Here is a 9,200-nt window from a genome sequence, read left to right on the forward strand (position 1 = left end):
GTCTAGCTTTCAACAAAAATTACAAGGTATACAAAGAAGCAAAAACAAATACAACACAATTTCAAGAGACAAAGCAGTCAACAGACTGGACTCAGACATAACACAGATGTTGGAACTATCAGACAGGAAATTTAAATGATTACTATGTCAATGAATCTAGTGGAAAAGGTGGACAATATGCATGATTAGATGGATAATATCGGAAGAGAGATGGAAAGTATAAGAAAGAATCAAATGGAAATATTAGGAAAAAATCACTTTAGGAGAGATGAAGAGGGGGCCGGCCCCGTGGCCTAGTGGTTAAGTTCACACACTCTGCTTCAGTGGCCCAGGGTTTTGCTGGTTCAGATCCTGGGCGTGGACATGGCACAACTTATCAGGCCATGCTGAGGCGGCGTCCCACATGCCATAACTAGAAGGACCCATAACTAAAATATGCAACTATGTACTGGGGGGGTTGTGGTTTGGGGAGAAAAAGCAGAAAGAAAAAAAAGAAGATTGGCAACAGTTGTTAGCTCAGGTGCCAATCAAAAAAGCAAAAGAAAGATGAAGAATGACTCTACTGCCTACTTGAGTCATCCGTAGAGTCAATCCAGCCAAGGGAAAAATCAGTGTACTTGAAGATGGATTGATAAAAATCACCCAAACCGAAAAAGGAGGAGAAGGGGAAACAGAACAGAACATTCAAGATCTGTGGGACAATATCAAAAGTCTAACATATGTTATTGGAACATATGTATATACAACACATATGTAATTGGAATCCCAGAAGAGAAGAGAGTGAATGGGGCAGAAAAATGTTTGAAGAAATAATGGGTGAGAATTTTCCCAAATTAATCAAAGATTCCAAGTGACAGATCCAAGAAGCTCAGAGGATATCAAGCAGGATAAAAACAAACATACAAAATAACCAAATATAAACACATATTCAAACTACTGGAAACCTAGGACAAAGGGGAATCTTTCAGGCAGTCAGAGAAACAAAAGACAAATTACTAACAGAGGAACGAATCAAAGAATAACACTAGATTTCTTACCAGAAATAATGCAAACAAGAAGACAAAAAAGGGCCACACCTTTAAAATGCCAAAAAAGAAAAAAAACCCTATCAGAATTCTATACACACAAAAATAGCTTTCAGATATGAATAAGATGTAATGACTCCAAAAAGCAAAAAATAAGAAAATGTATTGCCAGAAGATCTGTGCTGCAACGAATCCTGAGGAGTGCTATGCAGGCAGAAGGAATGTGGCACCAGACCAACATTTGAATATACATAAAGAAAAGAAGAGTGCTGGAAATAAACTAAAGGGCGAAAAATATAATTCATTTTTTCTTAATTTTAATTCCTCTAAGAGATAAATAATGGTCTAAAGCAAGAACAGTGAGGGCGAGCCCAGTGGCATAGTGGTCAAGTTGGCACGCTCCTCTTCACCGCCCTGGCGTTCATGGGTTTGGATCCTGGGCGCAGACCTACATACCACTCATCAAGCTGTGCTGTAGTGGTGTCCCACATACAAAATAGAGGAAGATTGTCACAGATGTTAGCTCAGCGACAATCTTCCTCAAGCAAAAAGAGGAAGATTGGCAACAGATGTTAGCTTAGGGCCAATCTTCCTCACCCAAAATTAAAAAGAAAAAAAAGCAAGAACAGTGAGAATGTACTGTGTAAAATGTATTATGTAAATGTATTATATAAAAATAAAACATATCACAAAAAGAACACAAAGTATAGGAGTGCAAGACTAATAATACCAGTTGAGAGTGAACTCTGATTAGCTAAGTATCTAAATTTTAAACGCTGTGGAAACCATTGAAGCATTTTAAACAGGGGTATAAATAATAACAGTGGAGATAAAAGAGAATAATAAAAAATGCTCAATTAATATAAAGGAACAGAAAAAAGAGGAAACAGCAAAGAATAAATGGAACAAATAAAAAGCAGCTGGTAACATGGCAGACTTTAACCATATCAAAGATTATATTAAATATAAGTCATCTAATCATACCAATTAAAATATAGGGATTCTCAGATTGTATAAAAAGTGAGACTCAATTCTATGCAGTCTAAAAGAATCCTCCTCTAAACAGAAAACATAGACAGGTTGAAAGAATGAAAAAAGATATACCACACAAACTCTAATCAAAAGAAAGCTGGAGTAGCCATATTAACATCAAAGCAGATTGAAGAACAATATCACCAGTGATAAAGAGAAACATTTCTTAATGATAAAGGGGTCAATTCATTAAGAGGATATAATAATGATAAACGTTTGTGTACTTAATAATAGAGCTTCAAAATCCATAAAGCAAAAACTTTGCTTGAAAGAAGATATCAACAGATTTACAAGTATAGTTGAAGAATTGACACCTCTTTCATTAATTGATTTAAGATGTAGATAGAAAATCAGTAAGAATATAGAAGATCCAAACAATACTGAAGACAAAATTGACCTAATTGACTTTTATAAAACACTCCATCAACGTCAGAAAAATATGTAGTCAAGTACTCTTAGAATGTTTATCAAGAATGACTATTCTGGACCATAAATCAAACCTTAAAGAAATGTAATAAAATTGAAATTAGACAAAGTATATTCTCAGACCGTACAGAATTGAACTAGAAGTCAACAACAGAAAGATATTTTTTTAATGATAGTAAATTCTAACTTTTACTTTGCTTGTTAGAATTTTGTCATCTGTCCTCATTACTACTTCCTTTATGTTTTAAAAAGTATTGGTTGAAGAATAGAGAGTCCTTGCTTTATGATGAGGGGGCCAATGACAGTTGGTCGGAGGGATTCCTGGTAAGGATGGAACAAGCAAAACAGGTACAGTCGTCAAGGACCAGCAGTTACACTCGGTCAGATAGGACAGCAGGTCAGATATCCAGGCAGAGGAGGAAAGGATTAACAAGCAATCCAGCACATACAGATGGATCAGAACAAGGAGGTCAGGACTCAGAATGCTAAGACCAAAGCCCTAGGCTTTTCAAGGTTGAAAAGCCTGGTAAACCTGCAGGTCAAACTTAGAAACTTAGAATATTTAGGGCTTAGAAATTGGATTCTGAAGCAAAGATTTGCTGTCCCCTATCTCTCCTTTGAGGACAGAAACTGGACTCAGAGCTTGGTTTTGCTGCCATGTAAGAGCTAATACCCATGGAAGGAAGATAGTTGTGCCTTCTTTTGTTGTAAACAAAGAGGTTAGCACCTTCTGGAGGTTCTGGTCTTGAAGCAATGAGGGAAGTTTGGGTATAAGCTTGGACATGATAAATTGAAAGGGTAGCGTAAGGAGAATTTTGAATGGTGTGTTCTTCGCATGGGTAAAGGGTCAAGGTGCCTGGAGCATCTAATGGGTTGATGAGGAAAAATCTGATCCTTGTGGGCTCTTCCCTGCCTCTTAGTGTGTCTTCCAGTCCCTCTTCCATTTCATTATACGTGGATCACCTGGATCAGCACAGTTAAGACACGTCCCGACGTGCTGACAATCCTGTAGGGGCTTCCCGGTGTCTGCAGAATGAAGTCCAAATTGTGGTCTATGTCAGTGTTACAAGCCTCCCTGCATCTCCACGCAAATACCTCATCACTTCCTCACAAGTGCCTGTATCGCTGTCACACGCAAACTTCACACATTCTCGGAAAGATTGGGCTCGTTTAAGCCTCTGTTTCTGTCGCACATGCTATTCCCTTTAACTCAAATATCCCTCCACTTACTTTTTACCTGTCAGGCTTGTATTTATCTTTAAATATTGATATCAAATGCTGGTTTCCTATGAATGTCACTGCTGCCCCGCTCCCGTCACAAGAGTTATTCACTGTTCACTCCTTAGCTCTTTGTTCATAGCTTATTACGTTACATGCTTTTCAGATTTCAGTTTTTGTATTTAGCTTTAATTTTTATAAAAGTTATAGAAGCACATGATTTAAAGATGCAATAGTTCTACAAGACGTTATGAAAACAGGAGTTCACTGTCTCTGCTATTTCTAAGTTCCCAGTGGAAATAATTTTCTATTTTTATTGCTGATTATTTCAGATTTGCCTTCATATCTCCAAATTTCATGTTTATCCTGCTAATTCTTAATTTTTTTTATTATTAAGGCATTATCTATTGGCTTTCAAGATGAAAGATGAAAACTTAGGCCTCTCTCACACCTCTCCCTTCTCTCCCTCACCACTCACTTGCCCACTTCCTGTCTCTGCTCCTTGGAACATACTTATATCATAATTTTAGTTATACTTGTATTCAGTATTTATAATATCATTACAGAAATGCTATTACGGGTAAGCTTATCTGTTACCCAAATGTCAAATCCTCCTTTTAACACATTAAAAGGACTTTCTGCCAGATTTATATTCCTGAGCCTTGCGACCTCTTCCAATATGTACTGGTTACTCTCTATGTGCAGTTCTGCTTCTAGGATCAAAGGAATCCTGGAGATTCCCTTTTCCTGTCTCTGTTACTGGATCTTGCATTGATTGGACTGCATGTTTCCTATTTCTTGCTGTACTGCCTTGATTTGGGGGAACGCTTCCTTCCATAGCTTCCTGATAAAGAACAACATACAGGGTAAAATTTGTCAGAGAATGTTTGAAATGCATTTGCTTTACTCCTTCATTTGACTGATAGTTTTGCTGAATATATTTCAGAATGAAAATAAATTTTCCTTGAAATTTATTATATACGTTATAGTCATTTTCTTCTCTCTTCCATGTTGCTGTTGATAGATGTAGTTTTCTGATCCTTGATCCTCTGTATGTAAGCTGCTTTTCCCACTGGAAATTCTGTAATTTCTTTGTTCCCAATGTTCACGGTGATGTGCCTTGGTGTAGATCTTTTTTAATTTATTATGTTGAACATTGGATGGGCCCTTTCAATCTAGAAACTCAAGTCCTTCAGATATGAAGAATTTTCTTGGATTACTTTGTGAACTTTCCCCTTATCTTTATGTCTTTTCTTCTCATTTTCTCAAATTCCTTTTGCTGGACTTTTGAAGCTGCTGAACTGACCTGTTAATTGTTTTTACCTTTTCTCTCCTATTTTGCCTCATGTACTTCTCCTTAGGCTTGACTTTCTTGGAAATTTCCTCAATGTTATCCTCCATCTCTTCTATAAATTTTTTCATTTCTGCTATCATATTTTAATTGCCAAGTTCTCTATATTTTCTCTAAATATTTCACTTAAAAATAATTCTGTCTTGCTTTATGAATGCACGGTCATCTCCTATCTCTCATCTCATTGTAATAATAGCTATCCTCTCTGTGACTATTAATAACAGATTTTTTAGAAAGTTTTCATCTGACTACACTGTTTCCTCTAAGATGCTGATTTTTTTCATGGATTTACATCTGCTATGCACTGAATTGTGTCCCCCTAAAATTCATGTGTTGAAGTCTTAACCCCCAACTATCTTTGGAGATAGAGCTATTAGATAATTAAAGTTAAATGAGGTCATAAGGGTGGGGCCCTAATCCAACAGGATTGCTGTCCTTATAACAGGAGACACCAGAGAGTTCACTTTCTCTGTCTACCACGTGAGGACACAGAAGGTGGCTGTCTGCAAAGTGGGAAGAGAGCTCTCCCCAGGAACTGAACTGGCCAGCACCCTGATCTTGGACTTCCCAGCCTCCAGAACTATGAGAAAAAATTTCTATTTTTTAAGTCACCCAGGCTATGGTATTTTGTTATGGCAGGCTGAGCACACTAAGACAGGATTTTTCATAATAGAATCTTTTCCTGTGTGTCTGGAGTCCTTGATTGCTCCAGCACCCAGACATGGTCTCATGGAGAAGCTCTGGCTTTCCTAGTAGCTGCTTGGAGGAGCCTGGTACTATATTCAGAAGTGCTGGGCAGTTAACGCCTGTTGGGTCAGTCTTTGACCAGCAGAAGACTGAAAATAGAAATGAACCAGCAAATCAATTGCTCACTTTGCCTCCTCTTCCCTCCCCAAAACAGACAGTTCCAAGCTGTTATGGTTCCATGTAGACTCTCTGGAGAGAAGCCACGTGACCAGTTGTCCAGCCTGTGCTGTCTTGAGAGGCTGTGATGAATTGCCAACGCACCTTCTGGCATTTGCTTCCTTTTTTCCCCCTGCCTGTTTCCTCCTCCCCTTTCTGGTGTCTCTTGAGGTTGTATTCTCCAAAAAAGTGGCAGCATATTCGTTTCGTTTCAGGATCTCTTTTAGGCTAGAGCAAAACTCCTCACATGTTAATATTCATAAGAATTGCCCAGAGAATTCAATAAAATGCAGATTCTTCTTCAATATTCTTGGGTTGGGGTCTCAGATTCTGCATTTCTAACAAGCTCCCAAGTGATGCCAACTGCTGGTCCATGGATCAGATTTTGAGTCAAAAAGCTGTAGAAAGCACAGGATAAAGAAACTGGGGGCCGGCTCCGTGGCCGAGTGGTTAAGTTCGTGCGCTCCACTGTGGTGGCCCAGGGTTCAGATCCTGGGTGCGGACATGGCACCACTCGTCAGGCCACGCTGAGGCGGTGTCCTACATCCCACAACTAGCAGGACCTGCAACTAAGATATACAACTGTGTACGGGGAGGTTTGGGGAGATAAAGCAGAAAAGAAAAAAAAAAAGATTGGCAACAGTTGTTCAGCCCAGGTGCCAATTCTTAAAAAAAAAAAAAAAGAGGAAGATTGGCAACAGTTGTTAGCCCAGGTGCCAATCTTTAAAAAAAAAAAAAGAAACTGATATGAGAGGCATTGTGGTAGCACCCCTGGTGTGCTGTGGCCTTGCACTTACTGAAGCTTTCACCTCTTATTAATTGGGCTGAGGTACAGGTGGATGACAGAGCATTAGAACATTGTGTCTCCTGCACTTTAACATTACGGGAATGATGATAATTATAAGGATTGTGCTGTTGTGTGGCTGCTTTTGACATCATCAGAAGCCTTGCAAAAAAAAGAATTATAGGCTAAAGACAACTTTTAACCTCTGTCATGTTGTAAGAGCCAGAGGACCTGTGGCAGCTTTAGAAAAACTTTCATCTCCTGCAGCTATGGGGCTGACTAGGCTGAAATTCAGGCCTTTGATCTGAGTATAAGGGAGACAAATCTGCAAAGAAAACTAAATATATTGCCTCAATCATTCTTATATGTCTGAATCGGAACTCTGACAGGGAAAGAGTTGGGATCCTGAGAACTAGGATAAGAACATTTGTGTGAATGAGCTTGAGAACCATGAACCCCCAATTTCTCTGAATCCCCTAGCCATCAGAAGTAAGGTCCTTACTCCTTGCCAGAGGCAAGCAGCCTCCCTTACCTGGAGAGTGTGTATGACCTCACCTTAAAGGAGGCACCTCAGAAGATGATGCTTGCTGTCATCATGGTCTGCCCTGCACCATATTTTATTGCCTCCAGACAATAACCTGGGTCAGATCTCAATACACCAGGAGCAGAGAAGTGCAAGGCTGATTCCAGAAGAAGCAGTTACATACCGAAAGAATTGCAGAACTGGGACATGCACATGTGCAAGCAGATACATGGGAATACATGAAAATATTGAGGGGGTGAACTAGGGGAAGCTGCAGTGTCTAAGTGCACTTCATTGTCTTGGGGACATATAAATTCATTGTCATGGAGATCTCACACATGACTCAGGATTCTTTGAGTCTTGTGTGTTCTACCAAGTATGTCTATAGCTGGCCTTAATTCACTGAGATGGCTCCTTAAAGCTTGGGCATGGCAATGGCATATAGTAAATGAGGTATTGATTCTGGAACTTTCTTGTCAGAGGATTAAAGAAATGGTCAGAAGGCTCAATGTGGTGGAAATCTTAGAGTGGATGGATTTACTATGTGGGGCACCTCACTGTGTTCCCTGAAAGCAACAGAGAGCAATTCTTTCTCTAAAGCAATAAGAAATGCATTGGTGAAGGGGACCCCAAATATCTTTGAGGAGCTTGGCTGCGACAATGAGAGATTCTGCCATGGAACTTGGATCCTCGATGTCAGTGAGGATGATGGGATTTCATAACAGAGGCTGGTGACAGCACTAATTATCAGAGGTAAGGGGACATAATTATTGTAATGGACAGCAAGACAAGAATGGCAACCAGTGAGCCTTGACCCATAGACCTATGATGATGGCTAATAGATTACAGATTTCTTAGCGCTAAGATAGAGGGGAAGTTGACTGGAGTGTTACTTAATTTGTATAATAAAAACAATTGATACTCAGCAAGTAGAATGCAGATGTCACTTGTAGCAACAGAAAAATTATGGTACCTTACCCAGTTTCCAGATATAGGATAGTTCACAGAACCAGAGGCTGTTGAACAAGAGGCCAGTCCTCTTGAAAAAGAACCTGAAATGCCGCCTCAAGTACATGTGATAAATATACACTGGTCCTTCCCTTAATGGCCCTGTGTTCAAGGTAATTGTGCTCTGTGGAATACCCAGACATTTTGAGTACCGTAAGATATAAGGGCTGAAACTTGGAGACCTGAAATACCATGCTGGTTCTCTGGTTAGAGCGGGGATTTATGAAGGTCAGATAACATATGGACTTTTAACCCAAGTGTTTTCATCACGAGTCCAGTGGGCTCACAGATCCAACCTGTAGTTGTACTCCAACTATATACTTAGCAGCTGATAGAATTCTTGAACAGAAGGACCAATTGAAAGCTCCTGTAACCAATCCCTGGCTCTCCTTGGCCAGGATAAACATATCACAAACATTACAACATCCTAAGAGGTACTGAAGAAATTAGCACCACTATCACTTAAAAGATGCCAAGTGTGGTCTCATCATGTCTCCATTCAATTTACCTACCAGACCTCTGCAAAAGCCAGATGGATCACAGTCCATGAAGGTGGTCTATTGTAAACTTAATGTGCCTGTGTAGTAGTGATGGGGGCATTGGTGGCTTCTCTCTCAGCTGCCATAGCATCAACATGACTCTGACACTTGGAATGCAGCTGTTAATTTGGGGAATGCTTTCCTTTGATTCCCGGCCGTAGGAAGAATCAAAAGCAATTTGCATTTATGTAGCAAGGATAGCATCATGCCTTCCCTGTCTCCTTTCATAGATATCAGACCTGCATTGCACTCACTCTCACTGCCTATTCCAGTTCCTTTTCCCACTATCCATCACAGGCTTTTCCCCCAATAAATAAATTGTACAAATAATCCCATTTTGGAGGGGGACATTTCTTGGATGATCCAAACTAACGTAAGGTGGGAGTAAGAT

Source organism: Equus przewalskii, chromosome 9 (genome assembly GCF_037783145.1).
Source record: "Equus przewalskii isolate Varuska chromosome 9, EquPr2, whole genome shotgun sequence".
Taxonomy (NCBI): Eukaryota; Metazoa; Chordata; class Mammalia; order Perissodactyla; family Equidae; genus Equus; species Equus przewalskii.